This window comes from Podarcis tiliguerta, assembly GCF_965153285.1.
Source record: "Podarcis tiliguerta genome assembly, chromosome: 17".
Taxonomy (NCBI): Eukaryota; Metazoa; Chordata; class Lepidosauria; order Squamata; family Lacertidae; genus Podarcis; species Podarcis tiliguerta.
In genome coordinates, this window is record NC_139550.1 from 5,458,901 (window position 1) to 5,479,717 (window position 20,817).

At 44.1% G+C, this 20,817-nt stretch overlaps 1 long non-coding RNA gene across 2 annotated transcripts in view; it reads left to right on the forward strand.

Moving 5' to 3' along the window:
* The first annotated feature begins 4,901 nt into the window (after positions 1-4,901).
* Positions 4,902-20,817, forward strand: part of LOC310667911 — a 101,759-nt gene continuing 85,843 nt past the window's right edge. Inside the window, exon 1 of one of the 2 annotated variants that reach the window (XR_014506402.1) lies at positions 4,902-4,998. This is a non-coding gene — a long non-coding RNA (uncharacterized lncRNA). The remainder of the gene's footprint in view (positions 4,999-20,817) is intronic. The other variant, XR_014506403.1, reaches the window with a different exon arrangement.

Below are 20,817 nucleotides of genomic sequence, written 5' to 3' on the forward strand. Positions count from 1 at the left end.
GCTTCAGGTTACAGACTCCGCTAACCCAGAAATAGTTCTTCAGGTGAAGAACTTTGCTTCAGGATGAGAACAGAAATCGTGCTCCGGCGGCACGGCGGCAGCAGGAGGCCCCATTAGCTAAAGTGGTGCTTCAGGTTAAGAACAGTTTCAGGTTAAGAACGGACCTCTGGAACGAATTAAATACTTAACCCGAGGTACCACTGTACTCCTTTTATCCAATCACTATTTGCTGGTGTATTAAGGAAGTTTTTCTGGATGCTTTTTGCTGATTTTATTCTTATACGTTGTATAATGCCTTGATATACTTATATGAAAGTGTGGATTTTAAACACATCAATCAATCAATCAATAATTGTGTGTCGTCGTGTCCCCCCCCCCTCAAGAAAAATGGTAGGGCTGGCCTTGTCTGTGTGTGGGATTGGAGGGAACGCAGCCCAGTTTGCAGTTTCTACTTGCATCAACCATGTCTTGGAGCAAGGGGTAGGCATAGACAGTAACTTTGGGCATATCCAGCCAAGCATCTTTCTCTGACACTGCTAGGGATCCTGGGACGTGTAGTTGTGGTTGAAGCTCCAGTAGCTTGAGCCAGGAGGGTAAAGGCAAAGAAGGTGAAACAAGGATAGAAACTCATTGGTGGCTGGTTGAGCCTGCAGGGATCTGGTGAGGTCGGAAGTGGTGCCAGGATGGAACCCAGTGATTTGGGGGTGAAACGGTGGGTTATTTGTGGAGCCTGGAAAAATCATAGGAGAAAGAACTTAAGAGTTTTCTGCTTTTCCTGTTGCCATCCATAGCATAATTTGGTGGCGGAATTGGTAAAATGATGAACTATTGGGTAGTTAGTGTTATCCTGATTGTTCAACAGTTTATTTGTTCCCAGGTTTAATGGGAATTTTATTAACACAGGCTGAGATTTTTTCCGTTGTGCTCCCCGGTCACAAACTCAACTGAATCCAGCACATACTTTGATGGGGCTCTGTCAATGTGTCAGAGTCCTTGTTCCAAATAACTCCAGACATGGTAGCCTCAGGGGCCCAGAATGGTTCTGTGATGGCCTGGGATTCAGACTCGGAGGCTGAACCTGAGGAATCCCAGCCTGCACAGGATTCCTTGCCTCCAGAACCAGCTGAGCCGGGGCTGGGGCTTGAACCTGAAGGGTCCTCACCTGTGCTGGATCCTCAGGTGCAGGCATCAGCTGAGTTTGCTCTGACTCCTGAGGTGATGGAGGACCCATTGCCTGCAGGTGCTCCACTCTCAGCCCCATCAGGGGAAGAGGAGGTTGCCTCTGGGTCCGGTAACCCTCCAGCCTCTCCTGAGCTACAGAGGCTCAGGGCAGAGAGGCGGAGGGAACTAAGTTCCCACAGGAGGAGTGCTTGCCTCCAGGCCAGGAGAGGCGAGTCACCTGTGGACCGGGGCTGCCCTATGCCTCGGGGCAGATAAAAGCCAGCCAGCCCAGTCCCAGGTTGCGGGAGCAATGTTGTTGCTAGCCTATTCCTGCCTGCACCCTGTCCTGCTCTTCTGCCAGAGTTCCTGACCTCACCCGACTCCCTGCCTTGGGCCCAGCTTCAGCTTTGACGGACAGCCTCCATACTGCACTCTCAACCTCGGACTGGACTCCGACCTCGCCTCACGGTTAACCCACGGGACCAGCACAGGGTCCTTACTCCAGGTTTCGCCTGGGTCATCAACACCCTAGCAGCAGTATATGGGCACTTACCGTGTTTATGGGAGGGTGACTGTTGCAGCCCCCTCAAGTTCCACCTTCCTCCTCAGCAGCTAGAACATGCTTGTTTGCCGGCTGCTGCTGGAGAATTCCCCTCTGATGGCAGTATCAAGGGGCGATCTTTCTGCCAAAGAGGGCAAATTTGAATGGGCCAATCAGAGGCCCCACTTGGAGGGTGGTGCCTCATTGCCCGGCCAGTCATTGGCTGTTGCTCTGGCAGCGACGCTTAAAAAGGGAAATGAGTGTTTCTATGCCTTGCCAGTTGTGGGTGGGGTGGGGAGGCGAGGGGAGAGGTTAAGTTTTATTTTTCCCCAGCTGGGAAAAATGCAGATCATGATTTCAAAGCAAGCATCCATTGTAAGTTCATTTGCTGGAAATAAATCTAGAATAGCAACTCTTGTCAGAGGCGATGTGGGGGATGAAGAAAACACTGAAGCTAACCTTTCAACTACTGCTGGTACACCACAACTCAAATTAATCAGTGCATCTTCCCTTTGTGATAAATTTTGTCACTTAAAAACAGATGTTATTACTTTGCTCAAACCGATCAATAGAATTTCTTTTTCCTTTCTTACTGAAATTATGCTAAAAATATTGGGAGATCTTAACTTTTTAACATCACTGCCACAACAGAAGAATCTGGATATCAAACTAGCATTTAAGCTTACTGGTTGTGTTGGCAAGCAGTTGCAAGAAATGTGAAATTACATTGTTTTCAACAACTCTTTCTGAAGCAAAGCATGTGACTTTGCAGACCATTAAGCACCATCAAAGCATTTTTGTAAACTTCCACACAAAAATTCCTCAGTATTATTGATGGGTGATGATGTTAATTTCAAAGAAAGAAAGAGCTATACTTCAGAAGGTTTTATAACAGAATTGCGTGGACAGGCGGAGTCCCCCAAACCCTGGGCAGCCCCCGTGTGGAATAATGACTCAAGACAAGGTGCTATGGGATTAAAATTGGCCACAACTTTATTATGTTTCAGATGTGGGTAGACCTTAGCTCAGGCTTTGGGTGTTTATCCCTCCCAGTCACCCCCCCCCCCGGGGATCTGGGGAACATCAGGGTTATCCAGTGTGTGGGGGGAATGGGCTGGCTCTGGAAAAGATATGTTCAAGCAGAGAGCGCCTGCCCCAGTTATGCCGCCGTCGCAGGGGAGAGCAATGACAACCTCTAGGCGTACGGCCAAAGCCTCCCCTCAAACAACTCCTTTAACGGGGAACCCTGGTATTGCCGCCACAAAGAGGAGCGGGGCGTGGGTCACCGGGAAGATAGCCTAAAGGATTTCTCCCACGGCCTGATACCCCCAAAGTTGTGATGTTTTGCTGCAGGAAAGGCAAACCTAAAGGATTCCCATCTTCAGGGAAGATAGCCTAAAGGATTCCACCCAAGGCCTGATACCCCCTAAGTTGTGACGTTTTGCTCCGGGAAAGGCAAACCTGCCAATGCAGGAGAATTCCTTTCCGGCCCTTCAACAGCGACCTTGATGTAGCAGTGCCCGCATACCTGTGGAGAAAAGGTTAACCTGCAAAAGAAGTCTTAACTGAGAGTGGGGAGGGTGGGAGAAGCTCTGGAGCCAACTGACGATTCCCAGGTAAGATCCTCCCCCTATTGTGTGGGCAGGTATTCCCTCCCCCTACCTGTTTTGATCACCTTGGCAACGCCTCCCCAGGCGGGACTGGGCAACTGACTGAGGTAGGCGGAGACCTCCAGGTATCCCACCTAGGGAAGGCGAAGCCAAGCCTGTGCTAATGGTGCCGCATAGGGTCCAGGGGGCTGTGCGCAACCACGCAAGGGCGCCCCCCATTTAATGTGGGGAGTGGTCAGTACTGACTGTTGAGTACATGAAACTAGGAAACAGATTCAAAGAGAAAGATTATAATGTTATAGTAGCAGCTTACAAGCATTTATTCCAACATGGGAACAAAGACAATTTGAATTCATTATGTGAAATAGTGAAATACAACACAGACAACCATGAAAAACTAGATATAAACAGGGCTTAAGCTGGCAAATTCCCTTATTAAAGAAAGTCACTGATGTAATTTACATATCAGCTCGTAAAATATGGACTTGAATTTTTCAGACTTGGTCTTTTGGTTGAGACTGCAGTGACTTTTCCAAGCAGTACTGCAGCAGTCAAAATGGGGGGTTACAGCACTAGACTGTTGACATCAAGATTCAAATTCTCACCCAATTACTATCTCTCAGTCCCAGCCCACCTCACAGGGTTGTTGTGAGGATAACAAAAGGGAAGGGTTACCCTGAAGTCACTGAAAAAAGAGTTGCTTGGAAATGTGAGACACAGAAGACCAGAAGTGTATTTTTGCTTCATTTTGTTTGTGGTAAGTATGTAGCACTATTTTTTGAAGATAAATGCCACTGACAGCTATCAGTATAATGGTCTTTTGGTTTCAATGGCTTTCTGCATGCTTAATACTCTGTTGGATTGTAGCTAATGTATTTGGGAGTATTAGGCTGGGCTATAGATTCCTCACAGCTACTGCCCACTCACAAACACCAGCCCTAAGTAAGAGATACCAATGGATAATTACAAACTCAGTTGGACAAGCATTCAGTATTTTTTGGAAAAACAAGAAACTACTATATACCTTCTTTTCTTAGGCATATTTTTCTTGATTTGGTGGAATTATTATTATTAATTATTTTATTACTATTATTTATTTGTATAGCACCCTTCAGCGAAAGATCTCAGGGCAGTTCACAAGATAAAAATACAAGATAAAAGCACAAATAAACAGTTAAAATAGAAACAACAAAACAATAACCCCCTCCCTCTCACAAACCTATTTAAAAGGCTGTGGAATATTAATCAGCCAAAAAGGCCTGGTTGAAGAAATCTTGTGTAAGTGAATTAGGTTTTAACAGGTATTGTTTCATGTGTTCTGACATTTGTACTGTAATGTATCTGACGCGGGAAGTTTTCACTCTGGTCCAGTGAAAGTTTGTTTAACTGTTGCTTGAGGCGTCAACTGACACCTGTGAGGAAGGTTGGAATTAGAATTCTCAGTATGCAAAAGAGGGATTGAAAGCCTGCATATTTTGATTGGTGGATGCAGGGTTAGAATTTTCAGTTAGGCAGTGTGATTGGCTGGGGCTACTGCAGAAGGGCCATAGGAAGTGTATATATAGCCAGGTGCTGGCCAGAAGAGCAGCTGTTGGTGTCATGGAATCAGCCAGAAGGAGGAGGCAGCAGAGGACCAGGACAGGTGAAGAAGAAGGAGGAGGAAGACATGAGAAGCAAGGTAGGGCAGTTTGGTGTCCAAAGTCTTGGGGAATAGCCAAAACACTTGACTTGGACTGAAGAGACAAGGGGAGACAAGCTGAGGAGCGAATTGGGAGGCAGCTTGGGATGTTGGTTTTTGGGGATTGGAAGGAATACCTGAAGGAAAATTTCCTGGTCGGTGCAGGAAGATAAACTTGGACTTCAATAGGTCAATAAAGGGTTAGAAAAGAGACTTCCAGCCGAATCTGCAGTTATCATGTTGGTGAGGCTTAACTGGCTAGAGAGGATAAAAGGGCAATTTGGCTGGTCTTTTAACAGGGTAGTTAACTACTTCCTTAACATATAACATTAATAGTTGGCTATAAGCTGTTGGCTTTAAAGTGACCCCAACAAGTTAATAAAATGTACACTCATTTAAGGAGACATGCGGTACTATTTTAAAGTAACCAGATAAGGTTGTGGCCTTAATCTGTTGAACTTCAGGTGCTAGACAAAGATTTTCCTAACCCAGCAGGCATTTTAAGGAATTGTTTGCTTTCATTATTAATTTTAATTGATTTTCACCATTGTGAGTTTTGGGGATTCATTCTATTTGATATGCGGCAAGCTTTTTGCTTTTTTTTTATGTACAGCACTTAGAAATTCCAGTGATTGAGTAGTATGCAAATAGCTTGAGTAAGTAAATAAGTAAGTAAAATGACCCTTGGTGGGGTGGAGGAGGAGATAATCTAGGTGCAGCAGGGTCTGAGGTCTTGCTTGTCTCTCTGTCTTGTTCTTTGGGTAGATGATTCTGTTGGGGAGGGATAATTCACCTGGAGCAGGCTGATATTATATTCACCTGCCTCCTCATTCCTCTGTTCCTTCCATCAGTGCAGCTGACATTAGTAGGCTTTGCCTTTTTTCTTTTTTAAAGCTATACATTCAGTATTTAAAGTGGGGGGAACCCACAAAGCTGATTTTAGAGAAGAGTGAACGGCAAGCAACCCCATTTGCAACCTAAGTTATCCTACAGTGCAGTTGCAGCCTTAAGTATAGCTGGCAGCCGCCTGGAAAATAAGTAAACAAGGCAATTATTGGCGATGCCTCCTTCTCCGATGTATTCTTTGCTAGCTTTCATATACTTCAACTGAGCAGAGCCACGGAGGAAACTCCAAAGGTGTGCAGGGCATTTGTGGGAGGAAACCTACAGGGGATTTCTGGAGAGAAATGTCTTTTCATGTGTCTTCTCCACTAGCAGAAAAATATACTGTACCTGCGGTTGTCTGCCCATCCTAGGGGCTTCAGAGAAACTCACAAGCATTTTCTTTCATGTTGTGAAAAAGTGGGAAGTTGGGGAGAAGTGGAAGGGTGTTGTTCTTCCAATCTGTGTATTGAAGGCACTGAATACATGCCCCCCTCCCCCCGTGCAGCAAGCAATGTGTGTATGTGTGAACACACACACACACATATCAGGAGCAATATTTCAAACTGAGCCCAGGGTTGAAGAACCAACAATAGTATCTCAGCCCACTGACTCACTCTACTGAGAGTTAAGAGATCAAAGAGCTCTTTAAACCTCCCTCCATTCCGGGATGGACACGGATGTTGAAAAAGCCCTTCTTTTTGTACTGTACATACTTACTCAGAGGCCCAGTTCAGTCTTTAATTCTATACCAAGGGGCAAGAGAGGCTACAAACTTAGAGCTTGCTCAGTCAGTAGACCACAAGACTCTTAATCTCAGGCTCATGGGTTTGAGCCCCAAATTGAGCAAAAAGACTAGATGATCCTTGTGGTTACTTCCAACTCTACAATTCTCTTGCGGTCAGACAGTGGAATGGACTCCCTCGGGAGCTTGTGGACTCACATTCACTGGAGGCTGGATGGCCATCTATCCATGGATAGAGCTTTTTTTATATATAGGAAACCACTAAAATTGTTGAGCCTTTTTAAGGAAAATCCCAAAATTGTTGACTATAAGACTCTATAAGACTCACTTTTCGCCTCCTAAAACGTAAGGGAAAATGTGTGTGCGTCTTATGCAGGCTGTGCAGCTATCCCAGAAGCCAGAACAGCAAGAGGGATTGCTGCTTTCACTGCGCAGCAATCCCTCTTGCTGTTCTGGCTTCTGAGATTCAGAATATTTTTTTTCTTGTTTTCCTCCTCCAAAAACGAGGTGCGTCTTGTGGTCTAGTGTGTCTTTTAGAGCGAAAAATGCGGTACCTAAAATCTGGGACAAAGTGCCGCCTGGACGTCAATTACGAATTTGAAATTCCAGCCCTAAAATTAATTAATTTAGGCAGCCCTAAATTAATCCTTGTTTCCTTTCTGGTGTGAACAGCAAAAGAAAAAGGCAACTTGAAATGAGGTGGGTGGAGGAAGTGACCTCACTGCATTTAAAGTCGCTAATGTGTGCATATTAGCCTATAAGCTATGAGCAGGGCATTTTATTTCTCCTGTTTCCATTTCCCCTGGCTAACGCAAAACATTCTCTGGCTACTGAGCATGCTTAATCCTCACTGAAGTTGGCCCACCTTTAATTACTTCTTTGCAAACAGCATATTTCTCCATCTTAATTCTCATTGTGGTCCCATTTGGGCTTCAATCCTGTTAGCGCCCATCACCTGGGTTTGCTATTAGCAGGCAAGGTTAGCTGTCCCTTGCACCAACCTGATTCTTTTCTGTCCACACAATTTCTTTTTTATCTGTCCTCTTTTCAAATGAAATGTCCATTTACTATTGCTTGCCATGTTTTCATTTACAGCTGCACACACACACAGGAATTCTTCACAGAGCATGGTGAAAATATAGGGCACAATCCAGGCAAAGTTTGGCAGTTTTAAATCCCATTGATTTCAGTGCGAGAGCCTGAGCACATAGTTAACTCTCTGATTGAAATCAATGGGACTTAAAAAGTGCTTATCTTTTGCTGAGGCAGGCCTTTGCTATTTCCTGATGTTTAGCCATGACTACTGGAGAGTTGGCTGGTGGAATTCTTAAAGCTGCCCACTTTCCTTATGCCTTTTTAAATACCTGTGAAATAAGGTGGGCTTGCAGGTGTTTGCAGTATGGCTGCTTATTATTACTGCAAGGCGGAAGTACCTGTAACATTGGTGCTAATTACTTCACCCAGTAGATGGCAGTGTAGAGCAAGGTAAGATTTGATTAAGGAGGAAGAAACAAAAGGTTATCAGACAGGAGCAGTCTGGCATGGGGTGATCTTTTCTATCATCTGCAGGATTTTAAGGGGTCTGTAGTTCACCTGAAAACAGGAAAGCAGTTTTCAGCAAGAGAAACAACAAAAAAGCAGCAAAAAAAAAAAAAAAAAAGCAGAGGCAGTTTCTAACAGAACAGATGTTCACAGGTTATAGGGACAGATTGCTGTGTATTCTAGGCCTGTGAGAACAGTTTGGAAACTAGCAGATCATTGAGATCAGAGAAATTCAGGAAGGTAAATAGATATATAACCTACATACCTTCTGCATTTCTCCCATGAAAATAGGGACGTCTTTATTTATTTATTTTAATCCTTCTGACTGAATTGTCCCAGCCACTCCCAGCATAATAAAACATTAAACATTAAAAAAAAAATTCCCCATACAAGGCTGCCTTCAGATGTCTTCAAAAAGTTGTACATGCAAGCTCAAGAATCCAGTTCTTAGTTACAAGTTCTTTTAATGACTAGCTGGAGGGAAAACACTTCAAAGAGAGGCAGGGCCTAACATTTCCGGTGTCTTAACTGCTCAGAAGGGGTGGCCCTGCATCTGGAGACGAGTCGGGAGGACAAGAATGAGGAACAGTCATCTCCTTAATACATTTTTTTTTACAAAAACTCCCCTCCCAGGAGGGGTGGCATCCATTTGTGGGTCCTAACCAATCAGTACCAAAGGTTCACATTTGGCCGAAGAGGCCAAATAGTAGGAGTTGACAAGAATTTTGAAGGGAAAAGGGACTAAGCATAGGTCACAAGCACTGTATTCAATCCCATAGCTACCTACTGTGAGTTTGAAATCCCACCGGATCTTGCTAATTGTTTCACTGCTTTACTGGTCGCATGTTTGCTGCTTTAAACTTTAGCATCAGGCAATGGTCGTTCATACATACATACATACATACATACATACATACAAGGTAAAGGTAAAGGGACCTCTGACCATTAGGTCCAGTCATGGCCAATTCTGGGGTTGCGGCGCTCATCTCGCTTTATTGGTCGAGGGAGCCGGCGTACAGCTTCTGGGTCATGTGGCCAGCATGACTAAGCCGCTTCTGGTGAACCAGAGCAGCGCACGGAAACGCTGTTTACCTTCCTGCTGGAGCAGTACCTATTTATCTACTTGCACTTTGACGTGCTTTCGAACTGCTAGGTTGGCAGGAGCTGGGACTGAACAACGGGAGCTCACCCCGTCATGGGGATTCGAACCGCCAACCTTCTGATCGGCAAGTCCTAGGCTCTGTGGTTTAACCCACAGCGCCACCCGCGTCCCAGTACATACATGCATACAAACATACATAATCTATCCCAGCTGCTGCAGAACTTTTAGGAGGCCCCGCCCATTCATTGAATAATTGGGGGGGGGGACTTTCCCCTCTCTGTTTGGCGCATCTGTTCAGTACTTTGGTAACCCTGAGTTGGCAAGGGGTGTTGTTAGGCTAAGGACTCTAGAGCATCTCAGCTTCAAAGGCAGATTAGTAGGGTAGTAAGCTGAAGCCAGCAAAGGGAATCTTGAACTGCACCCCCAGTGGGGAATTTGGGCTAAAGTAGATATGGTGTTAAATGTGTGGCTGCATTTAGCATGTAAATTTCTCCACCCAAGAAATAACAGCCATCTAATGTGATAAACTTTTATATATACACAGCTGATTCTCAGACAGGCATTGGGTTTACCAATGATTCAATTTATACAAAGGTATGTTTGAAGATTTGTACAGTGTGCTACCTCTTGCTTGGAGAGTTTGCTCTGTGGTGTGCTTTGCTTGCACTGAGGAAACACACTGCAACATGCTGTCTGCCTAACCAAACCAACCTGATTGGCAAGTAGCCATGCATGATAATGGTTCACGACACAAAAAGATTTTACAAGATCACTTTGCAGAATAGCTTCACCTGGCAAATAGCTTTCCGAGAACTGGAAGTGACATAGTTATATGGCGAGGCATCTTGCACACAACGAATTAATCACTGTAAACCGTTTACTTGGACCTAATTAAAGTTAAATGGTAAGATGTCAAAATAAAGAAAAGACTCTTTTGCAATGGATTACCTGTGCTTTTTGTTTACTTGTTCCTATTTGCAAAAAAATATTAAGTCTATATGAATATTCCCATCATTAGTGTAAATGGGTAGGTTCGGCTGCAATTTGCCTTGCAGTGTTGCCAACTCACAGTTCACAATCAAATTGCTGTACTGTGTTATATTGCCTTAGTTGTGGTCACAGTAGCCTGGGTCGGGATCACTGCACTTTGTTCTGTATAGAAATGATCAGTAGGGTATTACACAAACCACCTACAGCCAGATCCAGACCGAAAGGAGTCCCCTCTAGGGAAGTTAGGAGGCCATCTCATCTCCCACCAGCAGCCCATGATTCAGATAATTTATGGTTATCTCCAGGAGCACTTATATTCCTGGCTACTTGATGGTTATTGTTATAAATCATGAAATAGACATATGCTATTTCTGTCTTCCACAACTTGGTGCCTAGCCGATGTTTTAGACTCCAACTCTCACCAGCCGCTCAACAGGGATGATTGGAGTTTTAGACTGAAACATCTGGAGGTCTCCAGGTTAAGGAAGGCTGCATTAGGTATATGCGTGCCAAAGGCACAAACGTGTTTGCTTTAAAGAGGGCAACTGACTTGAGTTCATAAAGGTAAATGGACCCCTGACCACTAGGTCCAGTCGTGCCCAACTCTAGGGTTGCAGCGCTCATCTCGCTTTATTGGCCGAGGGAGCCGGCGTACAGCTTCCAGGTCATGTGGCCAGCATGACTAAGCCGCTTCTGGAGAACCAGAGCAGCACACGGAAACGCCGTTTACCTTCCCGCTGGAGCAGTACCTATTTATCTACTTGCACTTTGACGTGCTTTCGAACTGCTGGGTTGGCAGGAGCAGGGACCGAGCAACGGGAGCTCACCCCATTACGGGGATTCGAACCGCCGACCTTCTGATCGGCAAGTCCTAGGCTCTGTGGTTTAACCCACAGCGCCACCCGCGTCCCTATGATCTGAGTTCATAGTTAAGGAGAATTAAGTTAAGTTAAGTTAAGTTAAGGAGAATTAAGTTAAGGAGAATTAAGAAGTAACCACAATAAATGCTGTCAAACTGTTTTTATTCAGTCTTGAAGATATCCAACAGGGGTCTCTGAACCTTACGGAGAATCTTTTACCCTCACTATGAAATCTCTCCCCAGTCTCCCGTCTCACGTCCTAAATCATGAGCAAAGTTGTCTATGACGGAGCAACAAGGGGTTCTTAAGAGCACATTTCCTGGTTCTTTTTACCAGCCATGGGATAGCTCAATTGGTTAGAGCATGGTGCTGATAACACCAGGGTTGCACAGGGTTCGAGCCCCATATGGGACAGCTGCATATTTCTGCATTGAAGGGGGTTGGACTAGAAGATACTCAGGATCCCTTCAAACTCTACAATTCTTTGGTTCTATGTGATAACACACAACACCCTCATCCCTTTTTGAACATAGATTTAGCTGGGTTTCCATTACTGTGAGAATAACGGATTGCATGCAGGAAAAGCTTCACTCTCTTGTATAAAGGTAATAATAATAATAATAATAATAATAATAATAAATAATATGAGGTTACAATAATAATAATTAATAATATGATGCTCATCTGACTAGGTTGCCCCAGCTACTCTGGGCTGCTCCCAACAAAAAACAGCAAAAACACAATACATCAAACACTAAAAACTTCCCTGAACGGGGCTGCCTTCAGGTGTCTTTTAAAAACCACATAGCTGTTTATCTGTTTGACATCTGCTGGGAGGGCGTTCCACAGCGGGGGCATGACTACCATAAAGGTTCCTCTTGCAATGAGAGAACCACCAGAATACCCCTGGGCCTGGATCTCGGTGTCTGGGCTGGACGATGGGAGTGGAGACGCTACCTTTTAACAGTGTAGGTGCTGCAGGAGAGGATGCTGCTACTGCACTTTTAAATGCATGGGAAGTATTTCCAAGGAGTACGTGAGATACAGGGGTAGCTGAAGCCCCCTGGGAATGGGAGGGTGGAAAGCAGAGAGACCAACAGTCGATGAAGCAAGAGCCAATGACAGGCACAGCCACCTCTGGATTAATTATAAGTGAGACAGTAGGCATCAGCGCTTGAGTAATGTTCACACTAGGAGAGGGAGGGACTCAATGGATGCTATAGATGGCATATTCCAATGTCCTGGGCTGGGATAGTATATGTTGCCTGCCTGCCTGCCAGTGCACATATTGCTCCATATGTGGGTGTTGCGCTTTTCTCTGAGGAAGAATCGGGCCTCAGAGATTTAACCTCAAAACTCAGGGTTTGAGCAGGTTTATTCCTGGATTTAAATGTGGTTTCAAACACTGCTTGAAAAGCACTATATGTATCAGCCTGCAAATACTGCAGCATTAGCAAGAAGTGTGCAAATTGTGACTTACATATTTCCTGTTCCATGCAGTTTGTAAAATTCACCATTATCATAAATTTCACCGCAGTTAGGCTTAAAATATGCAAAGATAAATCTAATAAGATGCAAAGGCCCTGAAGATCAGAATGTCATAACATTTACAGACCACGAGGAAGGAAGCAGACCCTCAAGGAAGCATCTACCATAAATTACAGACAAAAGGCAAAAAGGGAAAGGGGGGGGGGAAACGGTGGGGAGGGGGAGAAAGAAGTCAGAGTCAGACCTTTCCAATATACAAAAACCATCCCCCGGACAGTTTGCCAAGCTAATGCTGCTTTTTGGTTATCCATTGTTAGCATATAGGTCAAGCCAGTGAGCAGATGAACGAGCAAATAGTTATATAATTCAGAGGCTGTGATGCGCATGTGGAGCTTCGTCCACACAGAGGCTTCCCACTTTATGAACAGGCTGTGATATATTGATGGCAATGCTGCCACCAAGCAGAAGGCATGTGCTGCCCCTTCTGCAAGGATAAACTATTTAGCCTTGGCTGAAGAACTAACTCTCATTCAGGCAATAAGGAAAGGAGGCTCTGTGTGAGATCATTTTCAGAGAGCCCCTGCCATGCAGAATGTGCCATGCATGCCATGCTGGGGTTGGGGAAGTCTTGTGTCCTTTGCTCAGCAGTGCCCAGTTATTATTATTAATAAAAATAATTATCATTATTCTGCCTCAAGGCAGCTCACAAAAATTAAAACAAATACCAATAAAACAGGCACAGTTTAAAACACATGGAAGGTTACGGTTAAAAAGTATCTATAGAATTAAAACAATGCAAATAAAACCCCCACATCTATTTAAATGCAGATGGGGGGGGGGGAGAACTACAGTACAGTACACTAAGACCCCTTCCTTTAAAAGCAGTCAGTTCCCAAAAGCCTGTTGGGATAAAATAGTCTTCACCTGCCAGCCGAAGAGCCTGGGCAGCTTCATATTGTGCAGTCCTTCAGATAGCCCGTACCTAAGTCGCTTTCTCTTCCCAGTCAGCAATGTATAATATCAATTAGGCAGTACAGGTGCCCCCCCCCCCCCGTCCCTCAAGGCTACTGCCTTCTCAGCATCCTCCTCTCCACCAAGAAGAGCTTGGCTGGACCAAGTTGCTGTTGAGGAAGATTCATCACGCTAGTGTGCAACCAGGAAGCCGCCTCTGTTAAGCCTCCCCTTGTGAACCAGCAGAGTTGAATTATTTCCCCAAGCTTGCTGGGAAAACAAGGAGTAGCAAGTCAAGTGGTGGTGGCAATAACAAACCACCTCACTTGGACTAAATCTAGTTTGGAAGAGGGAGGGGAAGGAGATGGGGAAGCCATCCTCCTGCCCTGTCTCTGTCTCTAAGCATCTTGTACAAACAGAATGGCTGGTTGGAGGTGGCGGCTGCTCTCCTTCCCTTTCCAGAATCCTTTGGGTAGCAGCTGATGTAGTTCCTGTCAGGAACTATGAATGAGACAAGCAAGCTCTGGAAGGTGGTGGTGGAGGTGGAGGGGGGTGGGATGCAGTGCTGCTCCTACTGCTACCACTCAAATTTGCCACCCTGGGCACCTGCCCTGGGTTGCCCTCCTGTAAAAATGTCCCTGTGAGCAGAATAGTATTGTGTTTGTGCAATGGATAACTTCTGTCAACAAGAAATCCCAGTGTCCTTAGACTATTCCCAAAAGATGAAGGCAAGTTTGTTGCATCAAATTAAATTACTGGCTGTTAAGGTCTAAGGTTAGTGGAGTATTCAGATACTTCTAAGTAAAATCAAAATTTGGGTTGCTAGGCACTAGCCTTTATAATATATATGCAGTTTCTGGCTTCCTTGTGTCACATTTGCATCAAGGTCAAGCTATGGAAAAGGATCAGGACTTATGTCAACAGTTACCATTTGAATTTATGTATGTATACAGGTGTGTGTGTGTGTGTTTCTTTTTCTTTTGGAAAAAAAAACCTGCTCTTGACTTCAACAAAGCAATTGCAAAGTTACTCAAATGGGGAAAGCATTTTCAGAGATCTTAAGTCCATGACAGAATTCAAACCACTCACTATGCTGAGAAGAATAACTCTACCAATGGAGATGTCATTTTACATCTTAGACAAAAAGAACCATCCATGAATAGACGGTCTAGAACCTTATACACCAACTGGCATGTGCAATGCCATCCTAGACACATTGAACTGAGGAGTGAGCCCAGTCGAACATAATGGGTTTTACTTTTGAGTAAGCAAGTGCTGGACTGCAAGAAGATCAAACCTATCCATTCTTAAGGAAATCAGCCCTGAGTGCTCACTGGAAGGACAGATCCTGAAGCTGAGACTCCAATACTTTGGCCACCTCATGAGAAGAGAAGACTCCCTGGAAAAGACCCTGATGTTGGGAAAGATGGAGGGCACAAGGAGAAGAGGACGACAGAGCAAGATAGTTGGATAGTATTCTCGAAGCTACCAGCATGAGTTTGACCAAACTGCGGGAGGCAGTGGAAGACAGAAGTGCCTGGTGTGCTCTGGTCCAGGGGGTCACAAAGAGTTGGACACGACTAAACAACAACAACAAGCAAGTGCTGAACATGGAAATCCTCTCCTAATCTTCTAAAATAATTCAGTTACTTTGCATTTGATCCCCTGCGGAAAGAAATGTGTACAAGGAGAGGATGATAGTAGATAGACTCAACCCTGTGATGCCATCAGGAAATGCCGACCCACCAGAAGTATCAGAACAGAAGCCTCCATTTTGACCTTTCCAAATCCAAGACTAACATAAAAATGAAGGGGATGACAAGAGGTATCTATCGCATCTCAGCAATCATTACAATTGAAAGGTTGACCCCCCCACCCACCCCATAGCAGGTGGACTGCCTCAATTATGATGGATGAGGAGTGTGACAGCTCTCAGGAGATGTAGTGGGAAGCTGGCAATTGCTCAGTGAGCTATGACGTTGCTGGTAGAGATCTGACAAGAACAGAGCATTTTTATGAAACTACAGAGCTTAAGTTTCGGTGGTCTTTAATTTGCTTTATAACCAATTGCATAAACTAGTCGGTGAAAATAGAACTCTTTCACAACAACGGAGGGGGGCTTATTGGGTCAAGGGGACCCAAATATGATTTTATTGTTCTTTCTTGCCTACCTTCAGTTTTTTGGGGGAAAGAACCTAGAAAGACAGCAAAACATGGACAATCCTGACACTCTTTGAGCGCCATTAAATTTTCACACAGAAAGTGGTGTAATTAGAACTGAGGGGAATAACGTGGGTGGGTATGAAGAAAAATAGTGGACTTACCTAGCAAGTTTGAAAGTATCTAGTATTGAACAAGGACAGCTGCGTTCAAATCCTTGCTTATCCATAAAGCTCACTATTTGATATTGGACCATTCTTTTTGGGCCAAACCATTGTGGTAAATGTGCAGTGTCCACTGAAAAAAGAAGCCACGTGTCTTATTCCTCCTCTGTACCACCCAATGGAACTTACTTCATGTGGTGAAATCATGATACCCCATGTTCTCCCACTCAGTTGCCTGTCGTTAGCAGGCTATGATGCAGAGCAGGTGTGGAGATATGCCGCATGCTGTGAGGAAAGGTCTATTAGACATTATGGAGGGGGAAATGGAAGGAGCAAGATATGACGTAGCCGATTTGGGCAACTGCCATGTATTTAACCTAAATCTAGATTGCCCCTAGCTGGGTATGTTTAGCCTGGAAAAGAGGAGACTGAGAAGAGATATGATACCAGTCTTCATATATCTTAAGTGCTGTCAACATGGAAGATGGAGCAAGCTTGTTTTCTCCTGCTCTGGAGGATAGGACTTGGCTTCAAGTTACAAGAAAGGAGATTCTGACTAAGCATCAGGAAGAATGACAGTAGGAGCTGTTTGACAGTCACATAGACTCCCCCAGGAGATTGCGCACGCTCCTTCCTTAGAAGTTTTTATGCAGAGGTTGGGTGGCCATCTATCTTGGATGCTTCAGTTGTGATTCCTGCAGTGCAGTGGGTTGCAGTAGATGGCCGTTGGGGTCCCTTCCAACTCTGATTCTAGGATTTAGCCTAATCCACCTCAGAGGTTTGCTGTGAGGATGAAAAATGATTTTTTTGACACGCACACGCACATAAGCCATCCTGAGCACTCTGAAGGAAGGACAGAATAGAAATGTGACAGGTAATCTGGTTAATTAAAATAATGAACAACCAAGGGATAATCTCCATGTATGGATTTCCTCCTCAGAAATATCTTGCACTAAACATGGAAATCAATACATGGAAGTTGACAAACGTAGTAACTGGAATCTAAACTGTGAGGGCCCCGGTTCAAATTTCACCTCAGCCATTTAGCCATTGACCTCTGACAGGCCAACATTTTTAGGCCCCACGCCCTTCATTTTCATTGCTTAATGATGACATGGGTGTCCCACAAATCTTCCAAAGAGTGGGAACATTTCCCTGCTTCACAACAGCCCTGTGAGGTAGCTTAGGCAGAGACATGGTGATTGGCCCTAAGACTGCCTGGGTACACAATGTTCTTCTTTTAAAAGACACATGCAAAATGCAGGAGAGGAGAGCGCTGTTGTGCTCAAGTCCTGCTTGTGGGTTTCTCACAGGCATCTGGTTGGCCATTGTGAGAACAGAACGCTGGACTAGGTGGACCCTTGGCCTGATCAAGCAGGCTCTTTTTATGTGCTTCTGCAGATTCTCCAAGTGTTTGTTTTCCAGCGACAGTCCCAGATATACACAAGCTGTCCCAGATTCTGATTTGATCCCGGAATGTCCCACTTTCCCTTAGAACGTCCCTAATCATCATCATCATCATTTATACCCTGCCCATCTGGCTGGGTTTCCCCAGCCACTCTGGGCAGCTTCCAACAAAATACTAAAATACAATAACCTATTAAACATTAAAAGCTTCCCTAAACAGGGCTGCCTTCAGATGTCTTCTAAAAGTTTGGTAATTATTTTTCTCCTAGACATCTGGTGGGAGGGCGTTCCACAGGGTGGGCGCCACTACCGAGAAGACCCTCTGCCTGGTTCCCCGTAACTTGGCTTCTCGCAGCGAGGGAACCGCCAGAAGGCCCTCGGCGCTGGACCTCAGTGTCCGAGCAGAACGATGGAGGTGGAGACGTTCCTTCAGGTATACTGAACCGAGGCCATTTAGGGCTTTAAAGGTCAGCACCAACACTTTGAATTGTGCTTGGAAACGTACTGGGCGCCAATGTAGGTCTTTCAAGACCGGTGTTATGTGGTCTCGGCTCCCAGTCACCAGTCTAGCTGCTGCATTCTGGATTAGTTGTAGTTTCCGGTTCACCTTCAAAGGTAGCCCCACGTAGAGTGCATTGCAGTAGTCCAAGCAAGAGATAACCAGAGCATGCACCACTCTGGTGAGACAGTCCACGAGCAGGTAGGGTCTCAGCCTGTGTACCAGGTGGAGCTGGTAAACAGCTGCTCTGGACACAGAAGAAATGTTGGAGGGTATGCTTCTGATCTTAACTATTTTAAAAGTACAGGATACCCCAAAATAACGGGAGATTGCTTGAGATGGAAATAGAATACTAACCACATTTGCCCTAATTCAGAGGGCCCCTTGCCCATATATCAGAAATGATTGGTTTTGCAGGGCAGACCCACCTTCACTGTGCCAAATGGCAATATATCGCTCCATTCGTTTCACAGGAGCTTGAAACATATGTAGGAAATATAGTAGTTGTGCATGCTACATTGTACCCATGGACCTCAGTCCAGCTCCAGCCACAAGTGTGACCCTAGATAAGGTGTACCCCCACATATAAGCAGGTTCATCCATCAAGCCTAAAGGGTAGCCTGATAGGTATTGCACCCAATGCAGAAGTATATGCTCATTATCTGCACACTCAGATCTCCCTTACTGGATCAGTGTGATTATGTTTACTGTCCAGGACAGGTTATATAAATGCAAAAAAGGGGAAACAACCAGGAACAATAGAAAAGGTGCATCAGAATTCTTGCCATGTTCATAACTGCAAAGCTTGCAAGACTTTCATTAAGTGCAGAACCTGCAATTTTCGGGTGCGGGTTTATTAGCAACTCAAAGAAGGGGACAAACATATTTTTAACAGTGCGGAGGTAATGAATGAAACTGATTTAGATCACCAAAGGGTCTGGTCCATGCCTTTTCATCTCATCAGTGAACACTTAATTTTTAATATCCTCATATTTGCCACACTCCCTTTAGATTATTGAAACACAGTATTTTATCTTTGAATCATTAACTTTTGCTGCCTACTTTGGTTCTCCCTCTGCTCTGAACATCTCTGATTATAAATATTTCAATAATTCAAGTCTCTCTTATTTTAACTCTCACTTATATAATTGCAAGTATGAATGTGCAGCAGCAAGTTAACACGGATGCCATAAAAAGCCAAAATAATTAATCACTCAGCCTCCATTAGAGGATCAAGGGCAAGGGAACATGCTGTACTATATATATATATATATATATATATCGCAGGGAAAAAAATAGCTTGGTTCTGATTTAGATCATTTTACAATTTTAAAATGCTGTTTCATGCTCTCAGCTTGCCCAAGTGCTAGGAAGTTTCAGTCTAACCTTTTACAATTTCCTTAAAAGAAAAGGATATTGTAGATGTACTGTATTTTTGTAACATGTACTTCTTTAAAAATGTGTAAATTTTTAAAAAAATATTTTATTAAGGTTTTTACATAAAAAAGAAACAAGAAATAACAGAAAAATACAAAATTACAGAAATAAAGAAATACAAAACAACAAAAAACAGCAAAAAAGAGGAAAAAAAATTTCCATCTTCATAATATTTCTTGCGTTTACTTATTTCCCAGACTTCCCCACACCTCCCCTCACTGTATTCCAATTCATATATTTGATCAGCAAATCCCTTCCCTCTGTCTTAAAGATAAACTGATCTTTATCTTAATTTTGATATCTTAATATATCTTGATCTCCTTGGTATCTTAAAATATTGAATCTTTTAATTTTACACCTTTTTACTAATAACCTTTTTCTTTCAATCTGATGTCATTCTAGCATTCATTAATCTTACAATATTTCTGTAGATAATCTTTGAATTTCTTCCAATCTTCTTCCACCGTCTCTTCTCCCTGGTCTCTGATTCTGCCAGTCATTTCTGCCATGTGTAAATTGGGCAGGGAAGAGCAGGCAGATCTATGGAAAGGCAACACTAGACTAAAAGCAGAGCCACTACCTGCAGAAACAACAGCACACCTTTGCAAAACCTCAAGGCCAGTTTTTGCCAGTCTATATTTCAATCCTATACATGTCTACGCTAGAAGAAAATCCCATTGGGATTATAGAGAGGTATTTTTTTAAAAAAAAATAAGGTTGCTTGCAAGGTATTAGTAATCAAAGTCTGTTGCATCAGGTAAGGTCTATTGGTAATGGCGTTTCTTATTTTTGAATTGTATATTTATGATTTAAATGATATGTAATAGTAGTAGTAGGGTGACACTTCAGTGGTATCCACAAGCTAGGATGATCATGTGTAACAAAACTTTTCTCCCTACTAACTGCCTCCAGTGTGAAATTGCTAGGCTAGGATTTATCAGCATTTTGTTTGGGGCTCAATGGAGACCAAGGGTATCTCTCTCATCAGATGTATTAAATTACAATGGGAAAGCTAGGAATACTGTTGGCAACAAGCGATTTGTTCCTTGATATAAGGAGAGGAATTTAGCATAGTGCTAAGCAGGTCGCTCTGTCAGTTCAAGAATTTCTGCGTGCCTGATGAAGCGATATGCTGTTGCGTGTTGAGTCCCAAAGCCACCCACCCCAAAAAATTCAAACATCACACGTCAATTTTTGTTTAGGTTTTTGGCATGATTTTGGCCACAACTTTATTCAAAATACAAAAAATGTGAGTGGTTGCGTAGGCATTGGTTATGACTATCTGTCCTTGCCCAGGGACAGAACTGACTTCCGTACTCCAACGGAAACCAGCGTGGGAAACAAGTATTGGGTGAGGAAATGAAGCTGGGCCACAGTCCCTCACTCCTCACCCTCATGTTCCTGTGGGGCTTGCACGGCCCAACATCCGCTGCCAGGGACAGGACGAAAAGAATGGCAAGCCCCTGGATTCCTTTAACGGAATTCCCATTCCGCACCACCATTGGAGGGGTAGGCACTTACCCCTCCACCACCAATTTAACCAATGCCTAACCGCCAACCTTACAAGTTGTGACGATTTGCTACCCGGTAGGCAAAAACC